Genomic DNA, 10,420 nt, shown 5'->3' with positions numbered 1-10,420 from the left:
CACGTCGCTGGGAAGTGAGAGAACTGATCCCCCCGGCCGTCAAGTGGCACCCTGGAGGAAGTCACTCTCTCACTTGGCAACGCCGTCACTACTTGATGACCCTGATCACCTAACACAATATATCAAATACAATAACAGAATACTTTACACACTTCTAACCAACATTTGGATGAACATCCGGACCTTCCTTATTTTGTCCACAAGATGGTGCTGTTGTGAGCCTTTCCTACAGTAAATGCTGTTGTAACTCCACGTTGTAGGGGGAACAATTCCACACCGCAATAGAAAAAGGGACGAGGATCCTTTAGTAGTCCCTTTAAGAACAGGAGGGTCCCACGCTGGTCGGATCAACTAGGAGGGGGCACTGACCTGAACGGGGTCAGGTGCTATCCAATGTCTTAGGCACAGGGGGAGAAACAGCTATATGGAGGCACAGGGGTGACCTGCTGGTCTGAGTACCGTGTGGTTGGGCTGGCTAGCAGGGCACATCGGGGACTTGCTGACTGCGGGTGGGACTGGCTGGCCAGGCACAGTGGGGACCTGCTAACTGCTGGCTGGGCTGGCTGGCGGGGCACAGAGCAAAGTACCTGATATACGGCAGTCAGTTGCAGGCTCCTGCCCGTCCCGATGCTGCTGCTGGCGGCTGTCTGGTCCTTTTCAGCGGCGGAGGGCACACTAGTGTGGGCGCTGCTATGGCAGCGTTGCCGCACTCAGGCGCTCTCTCCGGTCCCGCCACTTGCTGCTGCTGACCTCCGGATCCCCGCTGTCACTCTCCCGCTGTGCGCCGGCTCCGTCACTTGCTGGTCTTCAGTTGCCGCTGCTTCTCCTCTCACGCTGTCGGGTCACCGCTGTTCTTCTCCTCTCCCGATCTTCTCCACTTGCTGCACGCCGTCTCCCTTCACCTTGCCACGCCGTCCAACTTCTCCTTCCCACGCTGACTCCTCACCTCCGTCCTCCGCGCCGCACTCTCTCTCCTCCCACATCCGGCAGCTCCCTATTGGTCCCCTCAGGCTGTCAGTCAGCCCGGGGCACAGTTCCTTTGGCGCCCTATTTTATTAACCCCTCACTCCCGGGTTCAGTTCTAACTGGGATGCCACACTTGTGTTTGACACCCGTGTTCTAGAAGATGCTAAATAAAGAAGTAGATTTTGATTGGTTGCCTTTGGCAACATCCTATCATTTTGGAAAATAAACGTGTATTTATTATTTTATTAAGTTTCTTATATAGCGCACACCTATTCCGCAGCGCTGTACAGAGACTATTATTACCAATCATTTATATAGCGCACATATTCTGCAGCGCTGTACAGAGATTATTATTACCAGTTATTATATAGCGCACACATATTCTGCAGCGCTGTACAGAGAGTATTATTACCAGTTATTATATAGCGCACACATATTCCGCAGCGCTGTACAGAGAATATTACCAGTTATTTATACAGCGCATACATATTCCGCAGCGCTGTACAGATAATATTATTACCAGTTATTATATAGCGCACACATATTCCGCAGCGCTGTACAGAGAATATTATTACCAGTTATTATATAGCGCACACATATTCCGCAGCGCTGTACAGAGAATATTATTACCAGTTATTATATAGCGCACACATATTCCGCAGCGCTGTACTGAGAATATTATTACCAGTTATTCTATAGCGCACACATATTCCGCAGTGCTGTACAGAGACTATTGTTACCAGTTATTCTATAGCGCACACATATTCCACAGCGCTGTACAGAGACTATTATTACCAGTTATTATATAGCTCACACATATTCCGCAGCGCTGTACTGAGAATATTATTACCAGTTATTATATAGCACACACATATTCCGCAGCGCTGTACAGAGAATATTATTACCAGTTATTATATAGCGCACACATATTCCGCAGCGCTGTACAGAGACTATTATTACCAGTTATTATATAGCGCACACATATTCCGCAGCGCTGTACAGAGAATATTATTACCAGTTATTATATAGCGCACACATATTCTGCAGCGCTGTACAGAGACTATTACCAGTTATTATATAGCGCACACATATTCCGCATCACTGTACAGAGACTATTATTACCAGTTATTATATAGCGCACACATATTCCACAGCGCTGTACAGAGATTATTATTACCAGTTATTATATAGCGCACACATATTCCGTAGCGATGTACAGAGACTAATATTACCAGTTATTATATAGCGCACACATATTCCGTAGCGATGTACAGAGACTAATATTACCAGTTATTATATAGCGCACACATATTCCACAGCGCTGTACAGAGATTATTATTACCAGTTATTATATAGCGCACACATATTCCACAGCGCTGTACAGAGAGTATTATTACCAGTTATTATATAGCGCACACATATTCCGCAGCACTGTACAGAGAATATTATTACCAGTTTTTATATAGCGCACACATATTCCGCAGCGCTGTACAGAGACTGTTATTATATAGCGCACACATATTCCGCAGCGCTGTACAGAGAATATTATTACCAGTTTTTATATAGCGCACACATATTCCACAGCGCTGTACAGAGAATATTATTACCAGTTATTATATAGCGCACACATATTCCGCAGCGCTGTACAGAGACTAATATTACCAGTTATTATATAGCGCACACATATTCCGTAGCGATGTACAGAGACTAATATTACCAGTTATTATATAGCGCACACATATTCCACAGCGCTGTACAGAGAATATTATTACCAGTTATTTGTATAGCGCACACATATTCCGCAGCGCTGTACAGAGACTAATATTACCAGTTATTATATAGCGCACACATATTCCGTAGCGATGTACAAAGACTAATATTACCAGTTATTATATAGCGCACACCTATTCCACAGCGCTGTACAGAGATTATTACCAGTTATTATATAGCGCACACATATTCCGCAGCACTGTACAGAGAATTTTATTACCAGTTACAGTATTTATATAGCGCACACATATTCCGCAGCGCTGTACAGAGACTATTATTACCAGTTATTATATAGCGCTGTACAGAGAATATTATTACCAGTTATTATATAGCGCACACATATTCCGCAGCGCTGTACAGAGAATATTATTACCAGTTATTATATAGCGCACACATATTCCGCAGCGCTGTACAGACTATTATTACCAGTTATTTATATAGCGCACACATATTCCGCAGCGCTGTACAGAGACTATTATTACCAGTTATTATATAGCGCACACATATTCCGCAGCGATGTACAGAGACTATTATTACAAGTTATTATAAAGCGCACACATATTCCGCAGCACTGTACAGAGACTATTGTTACCAGTTATTATATAGCGCACACATATTCCGCAGCGCTGTACAGAGAATGTTATTATATAGCGCACACATATTCCGCAGAGCTGTACAGAGAATGTTATTACCAGTTATTATATAGCGCACACATATTCCGCAGCGCTGTACAGCAAATATTATTACCAGTTATTATATGGCGCACACATATTCCGCAGGGATGTACAGAGACTATTATTACCAGTTATTATACAGCGCACACATATTCCGCAGCACTGTACAGAGAATATTATTACCAGTTATTATATAGCGCACACATATTCCGCAGCGCTGTACAGAGACTATTATTAACAGTTATTATATATCGCACACATATTCCACAGCGCTGTATAGAGACTATTATTACCAGTTATTTATATAGCGCACACATATTCCGCAGCGCTGTACAGAGACTATTATTACCAGTTATTATATAGCGCACACATATTCCACAGAGCTGTACAGAGACTATTATTACCAGTTATTTATATAGCGCACACATATTCCGCAGCGCTGTTCAGAGACTATTATTACCAGTTAATATATAGCGCACACATATTCCGCAGCGCTGTACAGAGAATATTATTACCAGTTATTAGCACACATATTCCGCAGCGCTGTACAGAGAATATTATTACCAGTTATTAGCACACATATTCCGCAGCACTGTACAGAGAATATTATTACCAGTAATTATATAGCGCACACATATTCCGCAGCGCTGTACAGAGAATGTTATTACCAGTTATTATATAGCACATACATATTCCACAGTGCTGTACAGAGAATATTATTACCAGTTATTAGCACACATATTCCGCAGCGCTGTACAGAGAATATTATTACCAGTTATTTATATGGCACACACATATTCCGCAGCGCTGTACAGAGAATATTATTACCAGTTATTTATATATAGCGCACACATATTCTGCAGTGCTGTACAGAGGATATTATTACCAGTTATTTATATAGCGCACACATATTCCGCAGCGCTGTATAAAGAATATTACCCGTTATTTATATAGCACACACATATTCTGCAGCGCTGTACAGAGATTGTTATTCCCAGTTATTATATAGCACACACATATTCCACGGTGCTGTACAAAGAATATTATTACCAGTTATTATATAGCGCACACATATTCCGCAGCGATGTACAGAGACTATTCTTACCAGTTGTTTTATAGCGCGCACATATTCCACAGCGCTGTACAGACTGTTATTACCAGTTATTATATAGCGCACACATATTCCGCAGCGCTGTACAGAGATTATTATTACCAGTTATTATATAGCGCACACATATTCCGCAGCACTGTACAGAGACTATTATTACCAGTTATTATATAGCGCACACATTCCGCAGCGCTGTACAGAGACTATTATTACCAGTTATTATATAGCGCACACATATTCCAGAGCGCTTTACAGAGATTGTTATTACCAGTTATTATATAGCGCACACATATTCCGCAGCGCTGTACAGAGAATATTATTACCAGTTATTATATAGCGCACACATATTCCGCAGCGCTGTACAGAGAATATTATTACCAGTTATTAGCACACATATTCCGCAGCGCTGTACAGAGACTATCATTACCAGTTATTATATAGCGCACACATATTCCGCAGCGCTGTACAGAGAATATTATTACTAGTTATTTATATAGCACACACATATTCCGCAGCGCTGTACAGAGACTATTATTACCAGTTATTATATAGCGCACACATATTCCGCAGCGCTGTACAGAGACTATTATTACCAGTTATTATATAGCGCACACATATTCCGCAGCACTGTACAGAGACTATTATTACCAGTTATTATATAGCGCACACATATTCCGCAGCGCTGTACAGAGACTATTATTACCAGTTATTATATAGTGCACACATATTCCGCAGCGCTGTACCGAGAATATTATTACCAGTTATTTATATAGCGCACACATATTCCACAGCGCTATACAGAGACTATTATTACCAGTATTATATAGCGCACACATATTCCGCAGTGCTGTACAGAGAATATTATTACCAGTTATTATATAGTGCACACATATTCCGCAGCGCTGTACAGAGACTATTAATACCAGTTTCTTATATAGCGCACACATATTCCGCAGCGCTGTACAGAGAATATTATTACCAGTTATTATATAGCGCACACATATTCCGCAGCGCTGTACAGACTATTACCAGTTATTATATAGCGCACACATATTCCACAGCGCTGTACAGAGAATATTATTACCAGTTATTATATAGCGCACACATATTCCGCAGCGCTGTACAGAGAATATTATTACCAGTTATTATATAGCGCACACATATTCCGCAGCGCTGTACTGAGAATATTATTACCAGTTATTCTATAGCGCACACATATTCCGCAGTGCTGTACAGAGACTATTGTTACCAGTTATTCTATAGCGCACACATATTCCACAGCGCTGTACAGAGACTATTATTACCAGTTATTATATAGCTCACACATATTCCGCAGCGCTGTACTGAGAATATTATTACCAGTTATTATATAGCACACACATATTCCGCAGCGCTGTACAGAGAATATTATTACCAGTTATTATATAGCGCACACATATTCCGCAGCGCTGTACAGAGACTATTATTACCAGTTATTATATAGCGCACACATATTCCGCAGCGCTGTACAGAGAATATTATTACCAGTTATTATATAGCGCACACATATTCTGCAGCGCTGTACAGAGACTATTACCAGTTATTATATAGCGCACACATATTCCGCATCACTGTACAGAGACTATTATTACCAGTTATTATATAGCGCACACATATTCCACAGCGCTGTACAGAGATTATTATTACCAGTTATTATATAGCGCACACATATTCCGTAGCGATGTACAGAGACTAATATTACCAGTTATTATATAGCGCACACATATTCCGTAGCGATGTACAGAGACTAATATTACCAGTTATTATATAGCGCACACATATTCCACAGCGCTGTACAGAGATTATTATTACCAGTTATTATATAGCGCACACATATTCCACAGCGCTGTACAGAGAGTATTATTACCAGTTATTATATAGCGCACACATATTCCGCAGCACTGTACAGAGAATATTATTACCAGTTTTTATATAGCGCACACATATTCCGCAGCGCTGTACAGAGACTGTTATTATATAGCGCACACATATTCCGCAGCGCTGTACAGAGAATATTATTACCAGTTTTTATATAGCGCACACATATTCCACAGCGCTGTACAGAGAATATTATTACCAGTTATTATATAGCGCACACATATTCCGCAGCGCTGTACAGAGACTAATATTACCAGTTATTATATAGCGCACACATATTCCGTAGCGATGTACAGAGACTAATATTACCAGTTATTATATAGCGCACACATATTCCACAGCGCTGTACAGAGAATATTATTACCAGTTATTTGTATAGCGCACACATATTCCGCAGCGCTGTACAGAGACTAATATTACCAGTTATTATATAGCGCACACATATTCCGTAGCGATGTACAAAGACTAATATTACCAGTTATTATATAGCGCACACCTATTCCACAGCGCTGTACAGAGATTATTACCAGTTATTATATAGCGCACACATATTCCGCAGCACTGTACAGAGAATTTTATTACCAGTTACAGTATTTATATAGCGCACACATATTCCGCAGCGCTGTACAGAGACTATTATTACCAGTTATTATATAGCGCTGTACAGAGAATATTATTACCAGTTATTATATAGCGCACACATATTCCGCAGCGCTGTACAGAGAATATTATTACCAGTTATTATATAGCGCACACATATTCCGCAGCGCTGTACAGACTATTATTACCAGTTATTTATATAGCGCACACATATTCCGCAGCGCTGTACAGAGACTATTATTACCAGTTATTATATAGCGCACACATATTCCGCAGCGATGTACAGAGACTATTATTACAAGTTATTATAAAGCGCACACATATTCCGCAGCACTGTACAGAGACTATTGTTACCAGTTATTATATAGCGCACACATATTCCGCAGCGCTGTACAGAGAATGTTATTATATAGCGCACACATATTCCGCAGAGCTGTACAGAGAATGTTATTACCAGTTATTATATAGCGCACACATATTCCGCAGCGCTGTACAGCAAATATTATTACCAGTTATTATATGGCGCACACATATTCCGCAGGGATGTACAGAGACTATTATTACCAGTTATTATACAGCGCACACATATTCCGCAGCACTGTACAGAGAATATTATTACCAGTTATTATATAGCGCACACATATTCCGCAGCGCTGTACAGAGACTATTATTAACAGTTATTATATATCGCACACATATTCCACAGCGCTGTATAGAGACTATTATTACCAGTTATTTATATAGCGCACACATATTCCGCAGCGCTGTACAGAGACTATTATTACCAGTTATTATATAGCGCACACATATTCCACAGAGCTGTACAGAGACTATTATTACCAGTTATTTATATAGCGCACACATATTCCGCAGCGCTGTTCAGAGACTATTATTACCAGTTAATATATAGCGCACACATATTCCGCAGCGCTGTACAGAGAATATTATTACCAGTTATTAGCACACATATTCCGCAGCGCTGTACAGAGAATATTATTACCAGTTATTAGCACACATATTCCGCAGCACTGTACAGAGAATATTATTACCAGTAATTATATAGCGCACACATATTCCGCAGCGCTGTACAGAGAATGTTATTACCAGTTATTATATAGCACATACATATTCCACAGTGCTGTACAGAGAATATTATTACCAGTTATTAGCACACATATTCCGCAGCGCTGTACAGAGAATATTATTACCAGTTATTTATATGGCACACACATATTCCGCAGCGCTGTACAGAGAATATTATTACCAGTTATTTATATATAGCGCACACATATTCTGCAGTGCTGTACAGAGGATATTATTACCAGTTATTTATATAGCGCACACATATTCCGCAGCGCTGTATAAAGAATATTACCCGTTATTTATATAGCACACACATATTCTGCAGCGCTGTACAGAGATTGTTATTCCCAGTTATTATATAGCACACACATATTCCACGGTGCTGTACAAAGAATATTATTACCAGTTATTATATAGCGCACACATATTCCGCAGCGATGTACAGAGACTATTCTTACCAGTTGTTTTATAGCGCGCACATATTCCACAGCGCTGTACAGACTGTTATTACCAGTTATTATATAGCGCACACATATTCCGCAGCGCTGTACAGAGATTATTATTACCAGTTATTATATAGCGCACACATATTCCGCAGCACTGTACAGAGACTATTATTACCAGTTATTATATAGCGCACACATTCCGCAGCGCTGTACAGAGACTATTATTACCAGTTATTATATAGCGCACACATATTCCAGAGCGCTTTACAGAGAATGTTATTACCAGTTATTATATAGCACACACATATTCCTCAGTGCTGTACTGAGAATATTATTACCAGTTATTAGCACACATATTCCGCAGCGCTGTACAGAGACTATCATTACCAGTTATTATATAGCGCACACATATTCCGCAGCGCTGTACAGAGAATATTATTACTAGTTATTTATATAGCACACACATATTCCGCAGCGCTGTACAGAGACTATTATTACCAGTTATTATATAGCGCACACATATTCCGCAGCGCTGTACAGAGACTATTATTACCAGTTATTATATAGCGCACACATATTCCGCAGCACTGTACAGAGACTATTATTACCAGTTATTATATAGCGCACACATATTCCGCAGCGCTGTACAGAGACTATTATTACCAGTTATTATATAGTGCACACATATTCCGCAGCGCTGTACCGAGAATATTATTACCAGTTATTTATATAGCGCACACATATTCCACAGCGCTATACAGAGACTATTATTACCAGTATTATATAGCGCACACATATTCCGCAGTGCTGTACAGAGAATATTATTACCAGTTATTATATAGTGCACACATATTCCGCAGCGCTGTACAGAGACTATTAATACCAGTTTCTTATATAGCGCACACATATTCCGCAGCGCTGTACAGAGAATATTATTACCAGTTATTATATATCGCACACATATTCCGCAGCGCTGTACAGAGAATATTATTACCAGTTATTTATATAGCGCACACATATTCCACAGCGCTATACAGAGACTATTATTACCAGTTATTATATAGCGCACACATATTCCGCAGCGCTGTACAGAGAATATTATTACCGGTTATTTATATAGCGCACACATATTCCGCAGCGCTGTACAGAGACTATTATTACCAGTTATTATATAGCGCACACATATTCCACAGTGCTGTACAGAGAATATTATTACCAGTTATTATATAGTGCACACATATTCTGCAGCTCTTTACAGAGAATATTATTACCAGTATTATATAGCGCACACATATTCCGCAGCGCTGTACAGACACTATTATTACCAGTTATTATATAGCGCACACATATTCCGCAGCGCTGTACAGAGACTATTATTACCAGTTATTATATAGCGCACACACATTCCGCAGCGCTGTACAGAGATTATTATTACCAGTTATTTATATAGCGCACACATATTCCGCAGCGCTGTACAGAGACTATTATTACCAGTATTATATAGCACACACATATTCCGCAGCGCTGTACAGAGAATATTATTACCAGTTATTTTATATCGCACACATATTCCGCAGCGCTGTACAGAGAATATTATTACCAGTTATTATATAGCGCACACATATTCCACAGCACTGTACAGAGACTCTTATTACCAGTTATTATATAGCGCACACATATTCCGCAGCGCTGTACAGAGGCTATTCTTACCAGTTATTATATAGCACACACATATTCCGCAGCGCTGTACAGACTATTACCAGTTATTATATAGCGCACACATATTCCGCAGCGCTGTACAGAGAATATTATTACCAGTTATTTATATAGCACACACATATTCCGCAGCGCTGTAC

Source organism: Crinia signifera, chromosome 9, assembly GCF_055691185.1.
Source record: "Crinia signifera chromosome 9, ASM5569118v1, whole genome shotgun sequence".
Classification (NCBI taxonomy): Eukaryota; Metazoa; Chordata; class Amphibia; order Anura; family Myobatrachidae; genus Crinia; species Crinia signifera.
The sequence above is the reverse complement of the archived record's forward strand: the minus strand, read 5'-3'. Positions refer to the sequence as shown.